General features: G+C 67.8%; 1 protein-coding gene across 1 annotated transcript in view; it reads left to right on the top strand.

Moving 5' to 3' along the window:
- The first annotated feature begins 5691 nt into the window (after nucleotides 1-5691).
- The window catches only part of PROSER2 (proline and serine rich 2), a 50474-nt gene continuing 35051 nt past the window's right edge, over nucleotides 5692-21114 (top strand). The window contains exon 1 of the mRNA XM_014949120.1: nucleotides 5692-5843. The gene's annotated coding sequence lies outside the window, so the exon portion shown is untranslated. The remainder of the gene's footprint in view (nucleotides 5844-21114) is intronic.

Genomic DNA, 21114 nt, shown 5'->3' with positions numbered 1-21114 from the left:
ATGTCAGAAAACATATGTTTTAAATAGTAGAAGCCAAGGCAGAGCTATTAGGTATACTTTGCTATTGCATTAACGCTAGAGGAACCTGGTAAAATTGGGCCACTTTGAACAAGGTGCTGAAAAACCAGCAAAAAGCAGCCCCCCCTCTAAATAGACAAACATGGGAAGTACTTGCTCTAAGAGTAGGATCTGCTGAAGGAAAATATGAAGGACTAGATTCAATAAAGGATTTAGGAGCTGAAACTAGAATTTAAGTGCAACTGAAATATTGAATGCTAAAAATACACCCCAGCTCCCCTGTCTCCCCATCCCAGCTGAACTGCAGACAAACCTCGAGGACAGCACACCTCACCAGGTAACTTCTTACTCTGTAGAGTTCTCCTCACACCCGCAAATCTTGTCTCGGCAGTGAGGTGCACTAACACCAAAAGTAAGGTGAGGAGAGAAGTTAGGTCCAACTTACTGGACAACTCACCGGTACGTCTATCAGAGTAGGCTCTGGAGCCATCAGAAAGGAAGAAGAACATGGCTTGATGGAGAGAGAAGGTAGTAGGAAGCCACAAAGGCAATATGGAGAGTTCTGGAGAAAAAGAGGGATGAAGAAGCACTGGTGGGGTGAGGGTGATGATGGAGGAGGCAGAAGGAATGGCTTGGGGGTGCGAGATGGCCTCAGCAATACAGGAAGGAGATAAGGTACTGAGGAGAGAAGGGGACAGGGGTGAATTTGGGAGTCCAGAAGAAGACAAAAGGAAGAGTGTGAAGGCTGGCTGGAGAAAAGTTAATAACTACAGCTCTTGATGCCTCCAGATCTGTTTCTGTACAGGTAAAGAACGGCACTGGCCACAGCCATAGCTTCGGGCTGTTTCTCAATTAAGTTAGAACATAACCTGGAAATTAGATATTCTTCTGGCTTAATTGCAAATAGGACTAAACGCTAAAGGCGTTCCTAGAGAGTTCCCAATAAATGCTGACTGTCTCTGCTCTCCACAGATCCTATCTTGGCCATTTTTTACAGCAAGTGATGGTATCTCAAGTGCTTGTCTAGGAAGAGTCAGTCTAGGAGACTCAGTTGTCTCTCAGCCATCTGGCTGTTCCAACTCATCTCTTACTTTCCATACATATACCCTAATCACCCAGGGGAGGAATGGAAGCTGCTCTCTGCAGCTTACAGGATAGGAGATAAACCTCCCATCTTTTACTTATCAGAAAGTTAACAGTAGTAGGTTTTTTGAAGCTTGGCTCACCACTTTTGGAGTTTCATAATCCTGTCCCTCTGGCAGTGGATTTGGTTTCAGAGGTTGCTATCTGTCGTCTCCAACCGCTTGATTTTATCCCATGACACTCTAAATCAAATGCAAAAATATCTGGGTTAAAAAAAAAAAAAAAAAAGATACAAGCTCCTTCTGAAAATGTTCGTAGAATCATAGAACGGCCCAGACTGGAAGAGACCTCAAAAGACCAACTGGTCCAGCATTTCATGGGAAAGGGAGCCTGGATGAGATTATTTAGCACCCTGTCCAGTCGCATATTGAAAACCTCCAGCTACAGGGACTCTACCAGGTCCCTGGGGAGGTTGTTCCAGTGAGTGATTGTTCTCACTGTAAAACAGTCTTTCTTATAACAAGATGAAACCTCTCCTGGTGCACCTTGTACCCCTTGCCTCTTGTCTTCTCCATCTGGCTCCTTGTGAAGATAGAGCCTTGTCCCTCTTTGTAGCAGCCCTTTGAGTACTGGAATACTGTGATGAGGTTCTCCCTGAGCCTTCTCTTCTCCAGGGAGAAAAGACCTAACTCCTTCAGTCCTTCCTCACAGGACAAGTTCTCCAGCCCTTTGATCATCTTTGTGGCACTCCTTTGGACCCTCTCCAGTCTGTCTGTGTCTTTCTTAAATAGCAGAGACCCGAACTGGACACAGCACCCTGGGTGCAGCCTGTCAAGTGCTGAGTTGAGTGGGATGATCATGTCTCTAATGTCTCTGCAGATGCAGCTCAGGATCCCATTTGCCTTCATTGCTGTGGGGGTGCACCAATGACTTGCATTCAGCTTGTTGTCCACCAGGACCCCCAGGTCCCTCTCAGCAAGGTTGCTCCCCAACCACACAGATCCTGGGCTGTATTGGGCTCTTAGGTTATATTGTCCCATGTGTGGGACTTCGCACTTGCCTTTGTTAAGCTTCATACAGTTTGTGCTAGCCCACTCCTCCAGCCTGTCCAGGTGGCTCTTCTTCTGACATGTCCACCTCATCACCTAGTTTAGTGTCATCAGCAAGCTTGGTGAGGATGCTTTCAATCCCACCATCCAGTGTTGAACAGCATGGGGTGCGGTATTGATCCCTGGAAGACCCCACTTGTGACAGCTGGCCAGCCTGAGTAGAGACCATTGACCACCATCCTAAGTGTGGCCTGAGAGCCAACTTCTTACCCATCTCGCAGACCACCCATCTCATCTGTATCTTGGAGGTTTGTCCTGTTTGTTTTAATCTCGATCAGTACACAGACCTGAGTGACAGCACCACAAAAGCCACTGAACTGGTACGAGAGAGGCATCAGTGACATCTGGGCTGGGACGTCAGCTGAGTCACAGACAAATGCCAAAGTTTTGATCACTGTAATTTTATCTTGCTGTTTGGAGATCCGTTCTGCCAGCCAGGCACTGAAAGGCAAGGCGTGCTGTGACACCAAAGTCTTTCATTGGCTCTACCTGCAAGTGCCTTGCCAAAAAAAGGGACGTGGTCAATCATGAGGAAAAGTTGTATAAATGAGTCATGAAGCATATCTCGTGTGGGATTACTGATTGTAAACAAGAATAACAGTGACTGTACGCTACCTGCTCTTTGTACAATACTTTGTACAATCAGCCATGGCCTTGTCTTGAGGTTTCCAACAGCCACTCTTACACAAACAACAAAACATAATACCATGTTTATCACAACAGTAAGTCAACTAGAATGACCGTAAACGTAATCCAACCTTTGCTTTAGCTAAACCCTGTTTCTTTCACAGTTATCTCGTATCCCAGTGCACGTTTATTCCCTATTTTGTCTATCCATTGCTTTACGTTCAAAATGTAAATTACCAGCTTCCTAAAACATGGATTTTTTTTCCTTTATGTACACTGCCTCACACAAGAGGGCTCTGTATTCTACTCTGGAGCTTTTTAAGCTTCCTGAAATTCAAATAAAAACCCGATAGTTTTCCACCATTTTACATTTTCTTTCTGACTGCTCAGTTCTACCAATTGCTTATCAAATCCAGGCCACATGCAAAGAGAAAAGAAAAAAAAAAAAAAAAAGAGACCCAAAATGAAAACTATTTGTGAAGAAAGTCCAAAACAGGTGAATAAGACCATAGTTGTTTAGTTCAGTGCATCTAGTCTCAGCTATTTGTAATAATAACTACAACAAGCACATTCTGTGAGAAGAAACTTGAATTTTGGCCTGTAACACAAGGAAAAAGAGTCAGAGAGCCAAAGGGAGTTTTGCAAACATGGGCTTCTTCTCGTGTCCCTGGTTTGGGCAGCATTTCCAGAGGGGCTGCAGAATGGGCTTCCCGTACATAGGACTGCACTGGCACTGACAGCTGGGTATGCTGAGACGTCAGTGTTGGAGTATTGATAGACGTAGTCAGAAACGCACATAACATACTGTTTTGCTCTATTAAGTAGCAACCAGAAATGTCAGTATCGCACGTTAATTAATGATTAATGTTAGAGGAAGGAGATGCATGCCTGACATATTTTTAAACTGGTGTAACAAGTTTTCGCAGCGAAGAGGAGGGAAGTTCTCTATAATACATAGTAATGGGCTGTGTACTTGGAACTGTGCACCAGAGATTTCCTCACCTGCAGGACAGAATGTGTCAACACACAGTTGCTCTCCTAGAATAAAGTCAGTGTTGGGATTAGCAGTCGGTAACGTTGAAGAACGAGGAAAGAAGAAAAAACATACAAAATGATGAGCAAAAGAACAAAAACCTCTTTCAGACATGCCTGAGGTAGAAAAAATGTAGACAGAGCACATTTTTAACGTAAGACTAGACCTGATATTACAAGGTGCTGAGAGTAAATAAAGAAATAAAGAAAATAACACTGAGGAGCTGACAAAGCCCTGGAACTCTTAAGAGCTTCCTCAAGGCGATGTCCTACTCGGCAAGGAGAGCTTTGGCTCAGGCAGGGTGAGTTAGCATATATTTACACATAATGCTGTAAGAGTAATAGATGGAAGTTATCTAACATCCCACATTGATGAACGAATCTCAAAGCACTTTGCATCTGTCTATTGATGTTCCTGCACTGGAAATCAGTAAAGCACATACTTGCCTTTAAGTATATTCTTGAAATAAATATGTTTCCCGAAGAAAGATGTATCCCTTAACCAGGGTCTACATGCTGTATATAGTAGACACCACTCCCACTTTGATAAGGCACTTTCCCGTACTGTTGTGTAACAGATGTTACATGGGAAAGTCATATGATCCTGTACCAAGCTGCTGGTAGAGCCAAGAACAAAATATAGAGGTGGGATTTATCTAACCTAACATTAGCAAGCTATAAACTAGGCCTTCACTCCGGAGAGACACGTAGGACTCTGGTCAGGCTTCACCACTCTACAACCACTGGAGACACGTTTCTCCACAACATGATTTGTCCAAGCTGTCTTAAGCAGCTGGTGGAGATACCCTATCTCTCTTGAACCACAGAATGACCAAACAGCTTAGACACCAGCTTCAAAATAACCAAAAATTACATAAGGTGAATATCTTTTGGGAATCTTAAGCACTTGGTTACCTCTTGGGCACCAGTCCTGCTGCTCTGGAGGACGCTCAAGAGAAAGCTGCAGATTGGGGATGGTCTTACCATTTCCCAGCCCTTGCTGACACAAATTGCACAGCTCTCCCTTCCCAGTTCTCTTACAACATTTGTTTTGGGTAGGGTTGCATCTTTCTGAAACATGTCCATCTTCCATACTTTGAGGTACGTTCTGCTCTAGTAGTATTCCTGCCACCACTGCATGGGTGAGAAACAAGGATTCGTGAGAGGGGAGTTGACTTTTTAGAGTGAAATATAAGCCAAATTGTTAATTTGATGGCTGCCTTGGCCTTGCACAGTGAAGGAGGGAGGGGATATGATTATTTGATAAATACCAGCCAGTATGATGATATATTAGCAATAAATAAAGTACGAATCGGCAGAATTTGTTACTGAGGTATTAAATATACGGGTGGCACAGGTTAACAAGGCACGCAAACCTCTTTCTTTTCCTCACACAAGAGGGAGGCTCAGGCAGGGGGCTCAGTCAGGCCAGTCATCTTCCACCCTCTGTTTTCACCTCTTTTGCCCTCAAACTTTCCGGGAGGCTCAGCGGAGGCACAAGCCCCACAGACACCAGATCTGACACAATTCACCCCTCAGGATCAGGGCCGACCCTCCCCTCACGACGGGGGCCGGGGACTGCGGCCCTGAGGCGACGGTCTGGGCAGGGTTTTACCTCAGGAGAGGACCCTCCGACCCGACCGTAGCGTAGGCAGCCGCCCGGGAGGAAAGGTGGGAGAGGTACCGGCCTTATGCCCAGCCCAGAGGGCCCGGGACAAAGGCGGCCGTCCCGCCCGGGCGAGGCGGAGCCGTGACGGGGCGCCGCTCCCCACATGGGACGAGCCGGCCCCACGCCTGTCGCTTTAACCCGCCCGCCGTGGGTGGTGGCCGGCCGCAGTGCGCATGAGTTCGGGGCTGCCTGCTCGGTGGAGCCCGCTCCCGTTCGGAGGTGCCGCTCCAGCCACCTGCCCGTCGCCGTCCTTCGTCCGGGCTCCTTCCCGCTCCTCGCCCAGCCGGTGCGGCTCCCCGCAGCCGGTGAGTGCAGCTTCCCCTCCCCTCGCCCCCGGCCGAGGGGGGATCTCGGCGTCCCCCTCCTCGCTCCGCTCCGCCTGAGGGGGGATCTCGGCGTCCCCCTCCTCGCTCCGCTCCGCCTGAGGGGGGATCTTCGCTTCTCCTCCCTCTCCCCCAGCTCCGGCGGCTCTTCGCTTTCCCTTCTCGCCCGTGGCCCCCGGCTGAAGGGATCTTTGCCTCCCCCCGTCGCTCTGCTCTGGCTGAAGGGGATCTTCACTTCGCCCCTGGCCCCCGACTCCTCCTCGCTCCGCTCCGCCTGAGGGGGGATCTTCGCTTCTCCTCCCTCTCCCCCAGCTCCGGCGGCTCTTCGCTTTCCCTTCTCGCCCGTGGCCCCCGGCTGAAGGGATCTTTGCCTCCCCCCGTCGCTCTGCTCTGGCTGAAGGGGATCTTCACTTCGCCCCTGGCCCCCGACTCCGCGAGGGGATGCGGGGGCCTGAGGCGAGGAGCCCCCCCTCAGCTCCGCCTGCCCCCGGCCGGGTCTCCCTCAGCGGCCCCTTCGGGGAGAGGCCGCCGAGCGCTCCGCGCGTTTGTCAGCTCTCGGTAGCGGTGTTTCAATATTGGTCTTATTACTCACTAAGGGGTTTTTAATAAATTATTTCCCCCCCCCCCCCCCCGAGGGGGGATCTCGGCGTCCCCCTCCTCGCTCCGCTCCGCCTGAGGGGGGATCTCGGCGTCCCCCTCCTCGCTCCGCTCCGCCTGAGGGGGGATCTCGGCGTCCCCCTCCTCGCTCCGCTCCGCCTGAGGGGGGATCTCGGCGTCCCCCTCCTCGCTCCGCTCCGCCTGAGGGGGGATCTCGGCGTCCCCCTCCTCGCTCCGCTCCGCCTGAGGGGGGATCTCGGCGTCCCCCTCCTCGCTCCGCTCCGCCTGAGGGGGGATCTCGGCGTCCCCCTCCTCGCTCCGCTCCGCCTGAGGGGGGATCTCGGCGTCCCCCTCCTCGCTCCGCTCCGCCTGAGGGGGGATCTCGGCGTCCCCCTCCTCGCTCCGCTCCGCCTGAGGGGGGATCTCGGCGTCCCCCTCCTCGCTCCGCTCCGCCTGAGGGGGGATCTCGGCGTCCCCCTCCTCGCTCCGCTCCGCCTGAGGGGGGATCTCGGCGTCCCCCTCCTCGCTCCGCTCCGCCTGAGGGGGGATCTCGGCGTCCCCCTCCTCGCTCCGCTCCGCCTGAGGGGGGATCTCGGCGTCCCCCTCCTCGCTCCGCTCCGCCTGAGGGGGGATCTCGGCGTCCCCCTCCTCGCTCCGCTCCGCCTGAGGGGGGATCTCGGCGTCCCCCTCCTCGCTCCGCTCCGCCTGAGGGGGGATCTCGGCGTCCCCCTCCTCGCTCCGCTCCGCCTGAGGGGGGATCTCGGCGTCCCCCTCCTCGCTCCGCTCCGCCTGAGGGGGGATCTCGGCGTCCCCCTCCTCGCTCCGCTCCGCCTGAGGGGGGATCTCGGCGTCCCCCTCCTCGCTCCGCTCCGCCTGAGGGGGGATCTCGGCGTCCCCCTCCTCGCTCCGCTCCGCCTGAGGGGGGATCTCGGCGTCCCCCTCCTCGCTCCGCTCCGCCTGAGGGGGGATCTCGGCGTCCCCCTCCTCGCTCCGCTCCGCCTGAGGGGGGATCTCGGCGTCCCCCTCCTCGCTCCGCTCCGCCTGAGGGGGGATCTCGGCGTCCCCCTCCTCGCTCCGCTCCGCCTGAGGGGGGATCTCGGCGTCCCCCTCCTCGCTCCGCTCCGCCTGAGGGGGGATCTCGGCGTCCCCCTCCTCGCTCCGCTCCGCCTGAGGGGGGATCTCGGCGTCCCCCTCCTCGCTCCGCTCCGCCTGAGGGGGGATCTCGGCGTCCCCCTCCTCGCTCCGCTCCGCCTGAGGGGGGATCTCGGCGTCCCCCTCCTCGCTCCGCTCCGCCTGAGGGGGGATCTCGGCGTCCCCCTCCTCGCTCCGCTCCGCCTGAGGGGGGATCTCGGCGTCCCCCTCCTCGCTCCGCTCCGCCTGAGGGGGGATCTCGGCGTCCCCCTCCTCGCTCCGCTCCGCCTGAGGGGGGATCTCGGCGTCCCCCTCCTCGCTCCGCTCCGCCTGAGGGGGGATCTCGGCGTCCCCCTCCTCGCTCCGCTCCGCCTGAGGGGGGATCTCGGCGTCCCCCTCCTCGCTCCGCTCCGCCTGAGGGGGGATCTCGGCGTCCCCCTCCTCGCTCCGCTCCGCCTGAGGGGGGATCTCGGCGTCCCCCTCCTCGCTCCGCTCCGCCTGAGGGGGGATCTCGGCGTCCCCCTCCTCGCTCCGCTCCGCCTGAGGGGGGATCTCGGCGTCCCCCTCCTCGCTCCGCTCCGCCTGAGGGGGGATCTCGGCGTCCCCCTCCTCGCTCCGCTCCGCCTGAGGGGGGATCTCGGCGTCCCCCTCCTCGCTCCGCTCCGCCTGAGGGGGGATCTCGGCGTCCCCCTCCTCGCTCCGCTCCGCCTGAGGGGGGATCTCGGCGTCCCCCTCCTCGCTCCGCTCCGCCTGAGGGGGGATCTCGGCGTCCCCCTCCTCGCTCCGCTCCGCCTGAGGGGGGATCTCGGCGTCCCCCTCCTCGCTCCGCTCCGCCTGAGGGGGGATCTCGGCGTCCCCCTCCTCGCTCCGCTCCGCCTGAGGGGGGATCTCGGCGTCCCCCTCCTCGCTCCGCTCCGCCTGAGGGGGGATCTCGGCGTCCCCCTCCTCGCTCCGCTCCGCCTGAGGGGGGATCTCGGCGTCCCCCTCCTCGCTCCGCTCCGCCTGAGGGGGGATCTCGGCGTCCCCCTCCTCGCTCCGCTCCGCCTGAGGGGGGATCTCGGCGTCCCCCTCCTCGCTCCGCTCCGCCTGAGGGGGGATCTCGGCGTCCCCCTCCTCGCTCCGCTCCGCCTGAGGGGGGATCTCGGCGTCCCCCTCCTCGCTCCGCTCCGCCTGAGGGGGGATCTCGGCGTCCCCCTCCTCGCTCCGCTCCGCCTGAGGGGGGATCTCGGCGTCCCCCTCCTCGCTCCGCTCCGCCTGAGGGGGGATCTCGGCGTCCCCCTCCTCGCTCCGCTCCGCCTGAGGGGGGATCTCGGCGTCCCCCTCCTCGCTCCGCTCCGCCTGAGGGGGGATCTCGGCGTCCCCCTCCTCGCTCCGCTCCGCCTGAGGGGGGATCTCGGCGTCCCCCTCCTCGCTCCGCTCCGCCTGAGGGGGGATCTCGGCGTCCCCCTCCTCGCTCCGCTCCGCCTGAGGGGGGATCTCGGCGTCCCCCTCCTCGCTCCGCTCCGCCTGAGGGGGGATCTCGGCGTCCCCCTCCTCGCTCCGCTCCGCCTGAGGGGGGATCTCGGCGTCCCCCTCCTCGCTCCGCTCCGCCTGAGGGGGGATCTCGGCGTCCCCCTCCTCGCTCCGCTCCGCCTGAGGGGGGATCTCGGCGTCCCCCTCCTCGCTCCGCTCCGCCTGAGGGGGGATCTCGGCGTCCCCCTCCTCGCTCCGCTCCGCCTGAGGGGGGATCTCGGCGTCCCCCTCCTCGCTCCGCTCCGCCTGAGGGGGGATCTCGGCGTCCCCCTCCTCGCTCCGCTCCGCCTGAGGGGGGATCTCGGCGTCCCCCTCCTCGCTCCGCTCCGCCTGAGGGGGGATCTCGGCGTCCCCCTCCTCGCTCCGCTCCGCCTGAGGGGGGATCTCGGCGTCCCCCTCCTCGCTCCGCTCCGCCTGAGGGGGGATCTCGGCGTCCCCCTCCTCGCTCCGCTCCGCCTGAGGGGGGATCTCGGCGTCCCCCTCCTCGCTCCGCTCCGCCTGAGGGGGGATCTCGGCGTCCCCCTCCTCGCTCCGCTCCGCCTGAGGGGGGATCTCGGCGTCCCCCTCCTCGCTCCGCTCCGCCTGAGGGGGGATCTCGGCGTCCCCCTCCTCGCTCCGCTCCGCCTGAGGGGGGATCTCGGCGTCCCCCTCCTCGCTCCGCTCCGCCTGAGGGGGGATCTCGGCGTCCCCCTCCTCGCTCCGCTCCGCCTGAGGGGGGATCTCGGCGTCCCCCTCCTCGCTCCGCTCCGCCTGAGGGGGGATCTCGGCGTCCCCCTCCTCGCTCCGCTCCGCCTGAGGGGGGATCTCGGCGTCCCCCTCCTCGCTCCGCTCCGCCTGAGGGGGGATCTCGGCGTCCCCCTCCTCGCTCCGCTCCGCCTGAGGGGGGATCTCGGCGTCCCCCTCCTCGCTCCGCTCCGCCTGAGGGGGGATCTCGGCGTCCCCCTCCTCGCTCCGCTCCGCCTGAGGGGGGATCTCGGCGTCCCCCTCCTCGCTCCGCTCCGCCTGAGGGGGGATCTCGGCGTCCCCCTCCTCGCTCCGCTCCGCCTGAGGGGGGATCTCGGCGTCCCCCTCCTCGCTCCGCTCCGCCTGAGGGGGGATCTCGGCGTCCCCCTCCTCGCTCCGCTCCGCCTGAGGGGGGATCTCGGCGTCCCCCTCCTCGCTCCGCTCCGCCTGAGGGGGGATCTCGGCGTCCCCCTCCTCGCTCCGCTCCGCCTGAGGGGGGATCTCGGCGTCCCCCTCCTCGCTCCGCTCCGCCTGAGGGGGGATCTCGGCGTCCCCCTCCTCGCTCCGCTCCGCCTGAGGGGGGATCTCGGCGTCCCCCTCCTCGCTCCGCTCCGCCTGAGGGGGGATCTCGGCGTCCCCCTCCTCGCTCCGCTCCGCCTGAGGGGGGATCTCGGCGTCCCCCTCCTCGCTCCGCTCCGCCTGAGGGGGGATCTCGGCGTCCCCCTCCTCGCTCCGCTCCGCCTGAGGGGGGATCTCGGCGTCCCCCTCCTCGCTCCGCTCCGCCTGAGGGGGGATCTCGGCGTCCCCCTCCTCGCTCCGCTCCGCCTGAGGGGGGATCTCGGCGTCCCCCTCCTCGCTCCGCTCCGCCTGAGGGGGGATCTCGGCGTCCCCCTCCTCGCTCCGCTCCGCCTGAGGGGGGATCTCGGCGTCCCCCTCCTCGCTCCGCTCCGCCTGAGGGGGGATCTCGGCGTCCCCCTCCTCGCTCCGCTCCGCCTGAGGGGGGATCTCGGCGTCCCCCTCCTCGCTCCGCTCCGCCTGAGGGGGGATCTCGGCGTCCCCCTCCTCGCTCCGCTCCGCCTGAGGGGGGATCTCGGCGTCCCCCTCCTCGCTCCGCTCCGCCTGAGGGGGGATCTCGGCGTCCCCCTCCTCGCTCCGCTCCGCCTGAGGGGGGATCTCGGCGTCCCCCTCCTCGCTCCGCTCCGCCTGAGGGGGGATCTCGGCGTCCCCCTCCTCGCTCCGCTCCGCCTGAGGGGGGATCTCGGCGTCCCCCTCCTCGCTCCGCTCCGCCTGAGGGGGGATCTCGGCGTCCCCCTCCTCGCTCCGCTCCGCCTGAGGGGGGATCTCGGCGTCCCCCTCCTCGCTCCGCTCCGCCTGAGGGGGGATCTCGGCGTCCCCCTCCTCGCTCCGCTCCGCCTGAGGGGGGATCTCGGCGTCCCCCTCCTCGCTCCGCTCCGCCTGAGGGGGGATCTCGGCGTCCCCCTCCTCGCTCCGCTCCGCCTGAGGGGGGATCTCGGCGTCCCCCTCCTCGCTCCGCTCCGCCTGAGGGGGGATCTCGGCGTCCCCCTCCTCGCTCCGCTCCGCCTGAGGGGGGATCTCGGCGTCCCCCTCCTCGCTCCGCTCCGCCTGAGGGGGGATCTCGGCGTCCCCCTCCTCGCTCCGCTCCGCCTGAGGGGGGATCTCGGCGTCCCCCTCCTCGCTCCGCTCCGCCTGAGGGGGGATCTCGGCGTCCCCCTCCTCGCTCCGCTCCGCCTGAGGGGGGATCTCGGCGTCCCCCTCCTCGCTCCGCTCCGCCTGAGGGGGGATCTCGGCGTCCCCCTCCTCGCTCCGCTCCGCCTGAGGGGGGATCTCGGCGTCCCCCTCCTCGCTCCGCTCCGCCTGAGGGGGGATCTCGGCGTCCCCCTCCTCGCTCCGCTCCGCCTGAGGGGGGATCTCGGCGTCCCCCTCCTCGCTCCGCTCCGCCTGAGGGGGGATCTCGGCGTCCCCCTCCTCGCTCCGCTCCGCCTGAGGGGGGATCTCGGCGTCCCCCTCCTCGCTCCGCTCCGCCTGAGGGGGGATCTCGGCGTCCCCCTCCTCGCTCCGCTCCGCCTGAGGGGGGATCTCGGCGTCCCCCTCCTCGCTCCGCTCCGCCTGAGGGGGGATCTCGGCGTCCCCCTCCTCGCTCCGCTCCGCCTGAGGGGGGATCTCGGCGTCCCCCTCCTCGCTCCGCTCCGCCTGAGGGGGGATCTCGGCGTCCCCCTCCTCGCTCCGCTCCGCCTGAGGGGGGATCTCGGCGTCCCCCTCCTCGCTCCGCTCCGCCTGAGGGGGGATCTCGGCGTCCCCCTCCTCGCTCCGCTCCGCCTGAGGGGGGATCTCGGCGTCCCCCTCCTCGCTCCGCTCCGCCTGAGGGGGGATCTCGGCGTCCCCCTCCTCGCTCCGCTCCGCCTGAGGGGGGATCTCGGCGTCCCCCTCCTCGCTCCGCTCCGCCTGAGGGGGGATCTCGGCGTCCCCCTCCTCGCTCCGCTCCGCCTGAGGGGGGATCTCGGCGTCCCCCTCCTCGCTCCGCTCCGCCTGAGGGGGGATCTCGGCGTCCCCCTCCTCGCTCCGCTCCGCCTGAGGGGGGATCTCGGCGTCCCCCTCCTCGCTCCGCTCCGCCTGAGGGGGGATCTCGGCGTCCCCCTCCTCGCTCCGCTCCGCCTGAGGGGGGATCTCGGCGTCCCCCTCCTCGCTCCGCTCCGCCTGAGGGGGGATCTCGGCGTCCCCCTCCTCGCTCCGCTCCGCCTGAGGGGGGATCTCGGCGTCCCCCTCCTCGCTCCGCTCCGCCTGAGGGGGGATCTCGGCGTCCCCCTCCTCGCTCCGCTCCGCCTGAGGGGGGATCTCGGCGTCCCCCTCCTCGCTCCGCTCCGCCTGAGGGGGGATCTCGGCGTCCCCCTCCTCGCTCCGCTCCGCCTGAGGGGGGATCTCGGCGTCCCCCTCCTCGCTCCGCTCCGCCTGAGGGGGGATCTCGGCGTCCCCCTCCTCGCTCCGCTCCGCCTGAGGGGGGATCTCGGCGTCCCCCTCCTCGCTCCGCTCCGCCTGAGGGGGGATCTCGGCGTCCCCCTCCTCGCTCCGCTCCGCCTGAGGGGGGATCTCGGCGTCCCCCTCCTCGCTCCGCTCCGCCTGAGGGGGGATCTCGGCGTCCCCCTCCTCGCTCCGCTCCGCCTGAGGGGGGATCTCGGCGTCCCCCTCCTCGCTCCGCTCCGCCTGAGGGGGGATCTCGGCGTCCCCCTCCTCGCTCCGCTCCGCCTGAGGGGGGATCTCGGCGTCCCCCTCCTCGCTCCGCTCCGCCTGAGGGGGGATCTCGGCGTCCCCCTCCTCGCTCCGCTCCGCCTGAGGGGGGATCTCGGCGTCCCCCTCCTCGCTCCGCTCCGCCTGAGGGGGGATCTCGGCGTCCCCCTCCTCGCTCCGCTCCGCCTGAGGGGGGATCTCGGCGTCCCCCTCCTCGCTCCGCTCCGCCTGAGGGGGGATCTCGGCGTCCCCCTCCTCGCTCCGCTCCGCCTGAGGGGGGATCTCGGCGTCCCCCTCCTCGCTCCGCTCCGCCTGAGGGGGGATCTCGGCGTCCCCCTCCTCGCTCCGCTCCGCCTGAGGGGGGATCTCGGCGTCCCCCTCCTCGCTCCGCTCCGCCTGAGGGGGGATCTCGGCGTCCCCCTCCTCGCTCCGCTCCGCCTGAGGGGGGATCTCGGCGTCCCCCTCCTCGCTCCGCTCCGCCTGAGGGGGGATCTCGGCGTCCCCCTCCTCGCTCCGCTCCGCCTGAGGGGGGATCTCGGCGTCCCCCTCCTCGCTCCGCTCCGCCTGAGGGGGGATCTCGGCGTCCCCCTCCTCGCTCCGCTCCGCCTGAGGGGGGATCTCGGCGTCCCCCTCCTCGCTCCGCTCCGCCTGAGGGGGGATCTCGGCGTCCCCCTCCTCGCTCCGCTCCGCCTGAGGGGGGATCTCGGCGTCCCCCTCCTCGCTCCGCTCCGCCTGAGGGGGGATCTCGGCGTCCCCCTCCTCGCTCCGCTCCGCCTGAGGGGGGATCTCGGCGTCCCCCTCCTCGCTCCGCTCCGCCTGAGGGGGGATCTCGGCGTCCCCCTCCTCGCTCCGCTCCGCCTGAGGGGGGATCTCGGCGTCCCCCTCCTCGCTCCGCTCCGCCTGAGGGGGGATCTCGGCGTCCCCCTCCTCGCTCCGCTCCGCCTGAGGGGGGATCTCGGCGTCCCCCTCCTCGCTCCGCTCCGCCTGAGGGGGGATCTCGGCGTCCCCCTCCTCGCTCCGCTCCGCCTGAGGGGGGATCTCGGCGTCCCCCTCCTCGCTCCGCTCCGCCTGAGGGGGGATCTCGGCGTCCCCCTCCTCGCTCCGCTCCGCCTGAGGGGGGATCTCGGCGTCCCCCTCCTCGCTCCGCTCCGCCTGAGGGGGGATCTCGGCGTCCCCCTCCTCGCTCCGCTCCGCCTGAGGGGGGATCTCGGCGTCCCCCTCCTCGCTCCGCTCCGCCTGAGGGGGGATCTCGGCGTCCCCCTCCTCGCTCCGCTCCGCCTGAGGGGGGATCTCGGCGTCCCCCTCCTCGCTCCGCTCCGCCTGAGGGGGGATCTCGGCGTCCCCCTCCTCGCTCCGCTCCGCCTGAGGGGGGATCTCGGCGTCCCCCTCCTCGCTCCGCTCCGCCTGAGGGGGGATCTCGGCGTCCCCCTCCTCGCTCCGCTCCGCCTGAGGGGGGATCTCGGCGTCCCCCTCCTCGCTCCGCTCCGCCTGAGGGGGGATCTCGGCGTCCCCCTCCTCGCTCCGCTCCGCCTGAGGGGGGATCTCGGCGTCCCCCTCCTCGCTCCGCTCCGCCTGAGGGGGGATCTCGGCGTCCCCCTCCTCGCTCCGCTCCGCCTGAGGGGGGATCTCGGCGTCCCCCTCCTCGCTCCGCTCCGCCTGAGGGGGGATCTCGGCGTCCCCCTCCTCGCTCCGCTCCGCCTGAGGGGGGATCTCGGCGTCCCCCTCCTCGCTCCGCTCCGCCTGAGGGGGGATCTCGGCGTCCCCCTCCTCGCTCCGCTCCGCCTGAGGGGGGATCTCGGCGTCCCCCTCCTCGCTCCGCTCCGCCTGAGGGGGGATCTCGGCGTCCCCCTCCTCGCTCCGCTCCGCCTGAGGGGGGATCTCGGCGTCCCCCTCCTCGCTCCGCTCCGCCTGAGGGGGGATCTCGGCGTCCCCCTCCTCGCTCCGCTCCGCCTGAGGGGGGATCTCGGCGTCCCCCTCCTCGCTCCGCTCCGCCTGAGGGGGGATCTCGGCGTCCCCCTCCTCGCTCCGCTCCGCCTGAGGGGGGATCTCGGCGTCCCCCTCCTCGCTCCGCTCCGCCTGAGGGGGGATCTCGGCGTCCCCCTCCTCGCTCCGCTCCGCCTGAGGGGGGATCTCGGCGTCCCCCTCCTCGCTCCGCTCCGCCTGAGGGGGGATCTCGGCGTCCCCCTCCTCGCTCCGCTCCGCCTGAGGGGGGATCTCGGCGTCCCCCTCCTCGCTCCGCTCCGCCTGAGGGGGGATCTCGGCGTCCCCCTCCTCGCTCCGCTCCGCCTGAGGGGGGATCTCGGCGTCCCCCTCCTCGCTCCGCTCCGCCTGAGGGGGGATCTCGGCGTCCCCCTCCTCGCTCCGCTCCGCCTGAGGGGGGATCTCGGCGTCCCCCTCCTCGCTCCGCTCCGCCTGAGGGGGGATCTCGGCGTCCCCCTCCTCGCTCCGCTCCGCCTGAGGGGGGATCTCGGCGTCCCCCTCCTCGCTCCGCTCCGCCTGAGGGGGGATCTCGGCGTCCCCCTCCTCGCTCCGCTCCGCCTGAGGGGGGATCTCGGCGTCCCCCTCCTCGCTCCGCTCCGCCTGAGGGGGGATCTCGGCGTCCCCCTCCTCGCTCCGCTCCGCCTGAGGGGGGATCTCGGCGTCCCCCTCCTCGCTCCGCTCCGCCTGAGGGGGGATCTCGGCGTCCCCCTCCTCGCTCCGCTCCGCCTGAGGGGGGATCTCGGCGTCCCCCTCCTCGCTCCGCTCCGCCTGAGGGGGGATCTCGGCGTCCCCCTCCTCGCTCCGCTCCGCCTGAGGGGGGATCTCGGCGTCCCCCTCCTCGCTCCGCTCCGCCTGAGGGGGGATCTCGGCGTCCCCCTCCTCGCTCCGCTCCGCCTGAGGGGGGATCTCGGCGTCCCCCTCCTCGCTCCGCTCCGCCTGAGGGGGGATCTCGGCGTCCCCCTCCTCGCTCCGCTCCGCCTGAGGGGGGATCTCGGCGTCCCCCTCCTCGCTCCGCTCCGCCTGAGGGGGGATCTCGGCGTCCCCCTCCTCGCTCCGCTCCGCCTGAGGGGGGATCTCGGCGTCCCCCTCCTCGCTCCGCTCCGCCTGAGGGGGGATCTCGGCGTCCCCCTCCTCGCTCCGCTCCGCCTGAGGGGGGATCTCGGCGTCCCCCTCCTCGCTCCGCTCCGCCTGAGGGGGGATCTCGGCGTCCCCCTCCTCGCTCCGCTCCGCCTGAGGGGGGATCTCGGCGTCCCCCTCCTCGCTCCGCTCCGCCTGAGGGGGGATCTCGGCGTCCCCCTCCTCGCTCCGCTCCGCCTGAGGGGGGATCTCGGCGTCCCCCTCCTCGCTCCGCTCCGCCTGAGGGGGGATCTCGGCGTCCCCCTCCTCGCTCCGCTCCGCCTGAGGGGGGATCTCGGCGTCCCCCTCCTCGCTCCGCTCCGCCTGAGGGGGGATCTCGGCGTCCCCCTCCTCGCTCCGCTCCGCCTGAGGGGGGATCTCGGCGTCCCCCTCCTCGCTCCGCTCCGCCTGAGGGGGGATCTCGGCGTCCCCCTCCTCGCTCCGCTCCGCCTGAGGGGGGATCTCGGCGTCCCCCTCCTCGCTCCGCTCCGCCTGAGGGGGGATCTCGGCGTCCCCCTCCTCGCTCCGCTCCGCCTGAGGGGGGATCTCGGCGTCCCCCTCCTCGCTCCGCTCCGCCTGAGGGGGGATCTCGGCGTCCCCCTCCTCGCTCCGCTCCGCCTGAGGGGGGATCTCGGCGTCCCCCTCCTCGCTCCGCTCCGCCTGAGGGGGGATCTCGGCGTCCCCCTCCTCGCTCCGCTCCGCCTGAGGGGGGATCTCGGCGTCCCCCTCCTCGCTCCGCTCCGCCTGAGGGGGGATCTCGGCGTCCCCCTCCTCGCTCCGCTCCGCCTGAGGGGGGATCTCGGCGTCCCCCTCCTCGCTCCGCTCCGCCTGAGGGGGGATCTCGGCGTCCCCCTCCTCGCTCCGCTCCGCCTGAGGGGGGATCTCGGCGTCCCCCTCCTCGCTCCGCTCCGCCTGAGGGGGGATCTCGGCGTCCCCCTCCTCGCTCCGCTCCGCCTGAGGGGGGATCTCGGCGTCCCCCTCCTCGCTCCGCTCCGCCTGAGGGGGGATCTCGGCGTCCCCCTCCTCGCTCCGCTCCGCCTGAGGGGGGATCTCGGCGTCCCCCTCCTCGCTCCGCTCCGCCTGAGGGGGGATCTCGGCGTCCCCCTCCTCGCTCCGCTCCGCCTGAGGGGGGATCTCGGCGTCCCCCTCCTCGCTCCGCTCCGCCTGAGGGGGGATCTCGGCGTCCCCCTCCTCGCTCCGCTCCGCCTGAGGGGGGATCTCGGCGTCCCCCTCCTCGCTCCGCTCCGCCTGAGGGGGGATCTCGGCGTCCCCCTCCTCGCTCCGCTCCGCCTGAGGGGGGATCTCGGCGTCCCCCTCCTCGCTCCGCTCCGCCTGAGGGGGGATCTCGGCGTCCCCCTCCTCGCTCCGCTCCGCCTGAGGGGGGATCTCGGCGTCCCCCTCCTCGCTCCGCTCCGCCTGAGGGGGGATCTCGGCGTCCCCCTCCTCGCTCCGCTCCGCCTGAGGGGGGATCTCGGCGTCCCCCTCCTCGCTCCGCTCCGCCTGAGGGGGGATCTCGGCGTCCCCCTCCTCGCTCCGCTCCGCCTGAGGGGGGATCTCGGCGTCCCCCTCCTCGCTCCGCTCCGCCTGAGGGGGGATCTCGGCGTCCCCCTCCTCGCTCCGCTCCGCCTGAGGGGGGATCTCGGCGTCCCCCTCCTCGCTCCGCTCCGCCTGAGGGGGGATCTCGGCGTCCCCCTCCTCGCTCCGCTCCGCCTGAGGGGGGATCTCGGCGTCCCCCTCCTCGCTCCGCTCCGCCTGAGGGGGGATCTCGGCGTCCCCCTCCTCGCTCCGCTCCGCCTGAGGGGGGATCTCGGCGTCCCCCTCCTCGCTCCGCTCCGCCTGAGGGGGGATCTCGGCGTCCCCCTCCTCGCTCCGCTCCGCCTGAGGGGGGATCTCGGCGTCCCCCTCCTCGCTCCGCTCCGCCTGAGGGGGGATCTCGGCGTCCCCCTCCTCGCTCCGCTCCGCCTGAGGGGGGATCTCGGCGTCCCCCTCCTCGCTCCGCTCCGCCTGAGGGGGGATCTCGGCGTCCCCCTCCTCGCTCCGCTCCGCCTGAGGGGGGATCTCGGCGTCCCCCTCCTCGCTCCGCTCCGCCTGAGGGGGGATCTCGGCGTCCCCCTCCTCGCTCCGCTCCGCCTGAGGGGGGATCTCGGCGTCCCCCTCCTCGCTCCGCTCCGCCTGAGGGGGGATCTCGGCGTCCCCCTCCTCGCTCCGCTCCGCCTGAGGGGGGATCTCGGCGTCCCCCTCCTCGCTCCGCTCCGCCTGAGGGGGGATCTCGGCGTCCCCCTCCTCGCTCCGCTCCGCCTGAGGGGGGATCTCGGCGTCCCCCTCCTCGCTCCGCTCCGCCTGAGGGGGGATCTCGGCGTCCCCCTCCTCGCTCCGCTCCGCCTGAGGGGGGATCTCGGCGTCCCCCTCCTCGCTCCGCTCCGCCTGAGGGGGGATCTCGGCGTCCCCCTCCTCGCTCCGCTCCGCCTGAGGGGGGATCTCGGCGTCCCCCTCCTCGCTCCGCTCCGCCTGAGGGGGGATCTCGGCGTCCCCCTCCTCGCTCCGCTCCGCCTGAGGGGGGATCTCGGCGTCCCCCTCCTCGCTCCGCTCCGCCTGAGGGGGGATCTCGGCGTCCCCCTCCTCGCTCCGCTCCGCCTGAGGGGGGATCTCGGCGTCCCCCTCCTCGCTCCGCTCCGCCTGAGGGGGGATCTCGGCGTCCCCCTCCTCGCTCCGCTCCGCCTGAGGGGGGATCTCGGCGTCCCCCTCCTCGCTCCGCTCCGCCTGAGGGGGGATCTCGGCGTCCCCCTCCTCGCTCCGCTCCGCCTGAGGGGGGATCTCGGCGTCCCCCTCCTCGCTCCGCTCCGCCTGAGGGGGGATCTCGGCGTCCCCCTCCTCGCTCCGCTCCGCCTGAGGGGGGATCTCGGCGTCCCCCTCCTCGCTCCGCTCCGCCTGAGGGGGGATCTCGGCGTCCCCCTCCTCGCTCCGCTCCGCCTGAGGGGGGATCTCGGCGTCCCCCTCCTCGCTCCGCTCCGCCTGAGGGGGGATCTCGGCGTCCCCCTCCTCGCTCCGCTCCGCCTGAGGGGGGATCTCGGCGTCCCCCTCCTCGCTCCGCTCCGCCTGAGGGGGGATCTCGGCGTCCCCCTCCTCGCTCCGCTCCGCCTGAGGGGGGATCTCGGCGTCCCCCTCCTCGCTCCGCTCCGCCTGAGGGGGGATCTCGGCGTCCCCCTCCTCGCTCCGCTCCGCCTGAGGGGGGATCTCGGCGTCCCCCTCCTCGCTCCGCTCCGCCTGAGGGGGGATCTCGGCGTCCCCCTCCTCGCTCCGCTCCGCCTGAGGGGGGATCTCGGCGTCCCCCTCCTCGCTCCGCTCCGCCTGAGGGGGGATCTCGGCGTCCCCCTCCTCGCTCCGCTCCGCCTGAGGGGGGATCTCGGCGTCCCCCTCCTCGCTCCGCTCCGCCTGAGGGGGGATCTCGGCGTCCCCCTCCTCGCTCCGCTCCGCCTGAGGGGGGATCTCGGCGTCCCCCTCCTCGCTCCGCTCCGCCTGAGGGGGGATCTCGGCGTCCCCCTCCTCGCTCCGCTCCGCCTGAGGGGGGATCTCGGCGTCCCCCTCCTCGCTCCGCTCCGCCTGAGGGGGGATCTCGGCGTCCCCCTCCTCGCTCCGCTCCGCCTGAGGGGGGATCTCGGCGTCCCCCTCCTCGCTCCGCTCCGCCTGAGGGGGGATCTCGGCGTCCCCCTCCTCGCTCCGCTCCGCCTGAGGGGGGATCTCGGCGTCCCCCTCCTCGCTCCGCTCCGCCTGAGGGGGGATCTCGGCGTCCCCCTCCTCGCTCCGCTCCGCCTGAGGGGGGATCTCGGCGTCCCCCTCCTCGCTCCGCTCCGCCTGAGGGGGGATCTCGGCGTCCCCCTCCTCGCTCCGCTCCGCCTGAGGGGGGATCTCGGCGTCCCCCTCCTCGCTCCGCTCCGCCTGAGGGGGGATCTCGGCGTCCCCCTCCTCGCTCCGCTCCGCCTGAGGGGGGATCTCGGCGTCCCCCTCCTCGCTCCGCTCCGCCTGAGGGGGGATCTCGGCGTCCCCCTCCTCGCTCCGCTCCGCCTGAGGGGGGATCTCGGCGTCCCCCTCCTCGCTCCGCTCCGCCTGAGGGGGGATCTCGGCGTCCCCCTCCTCGCTCCGCTCCGCCTGAGGGGGGATCTCGGCGTCCCCCTCCTCGCTCCGCTCCGCCTGAGGGGGGATCTCGGCGTCCCCCTCCTCGCTCCGCTCCGCCTGAGGGGGGATCTCGGCGTCCCCCTCCTCGCTCCGCTCCGCCTGAGGGGGGATCTCGGCGTCCCCCTCCTCGCTCCGCTCCGCCTGAGGGGGGATCTCGGCGTCCCCCTCCTCGCTCCGCTCCGCCTGAGGGGGGATCTCGGCGTCCCCCTCCTCGCTCCGCTCCGCCTGAGGGGGGATCTCGGCGTCCCCCTCCTCGCTCCGCTCCGCCTGAGGGGGGATCTCGGCGTCCCCCTCCTCGCTCCGCTCCGCCTGAGGGGGGATCTCGGCGTCCCCCTCCTCGCTCCGCTCCGCCTGAGGGGGGATCTCGGCGTCCCCCTCCTCGCTCCGCTCCGCCTGAGGGGGGATCTCGGCGTCCCCCTCCTCGCTCCGCTCCGCCTGAGGGGGGATCTCGGCGTCCCCCTCCTCGCTCCGCTCCGCCTGAGGGGGGATCTCGGCGTCCCCCTCCTCGCTCCGCTCCGCCTGAGGGGGGATCTCGGCGTCCCCCTCCTCGCTCCGCTCCGCCTGAGGGGGGATCTCGGCGTCCCCCTCCTCGCTCCGCTCCGCCTGAGGGGGGATCTCGGCGTCCCCCTCCTCGCTCCGCTCCGCCTGAGGGGGGATCTCGGCGTCCCCCTCCTCGCTCCGCTCCGCCTGAGGGGGGATCTCGGCGTCCCCCTCCTCGCTCCGCTCCGCCTGAGGGGGGATCTCGGCGTCCCCCTCCTCGCTCCGCTCCGCCTGAGGG

The sequence above is a fragment of the Calidris pugnax genome, unplaced genomic scaffold (genome assembly GCF_001431845.1).
Source record: "Calidris pugnax isolate Ruff unplaced genomic scaffold, ASM143184v1 scaffold125, whole genome shotgun sequence".
Classification (NCBI taxonomy): Eukaryota; Metazoa; Chordata; class Aves; order Charadriiformes; family Scolopacidae; genus Calidris; species Calidris pugnax.
Note: the sequence above shows the minus strand (reverse complement) of the source record. Positions and strands in the feature narration are given on the sequence as shown.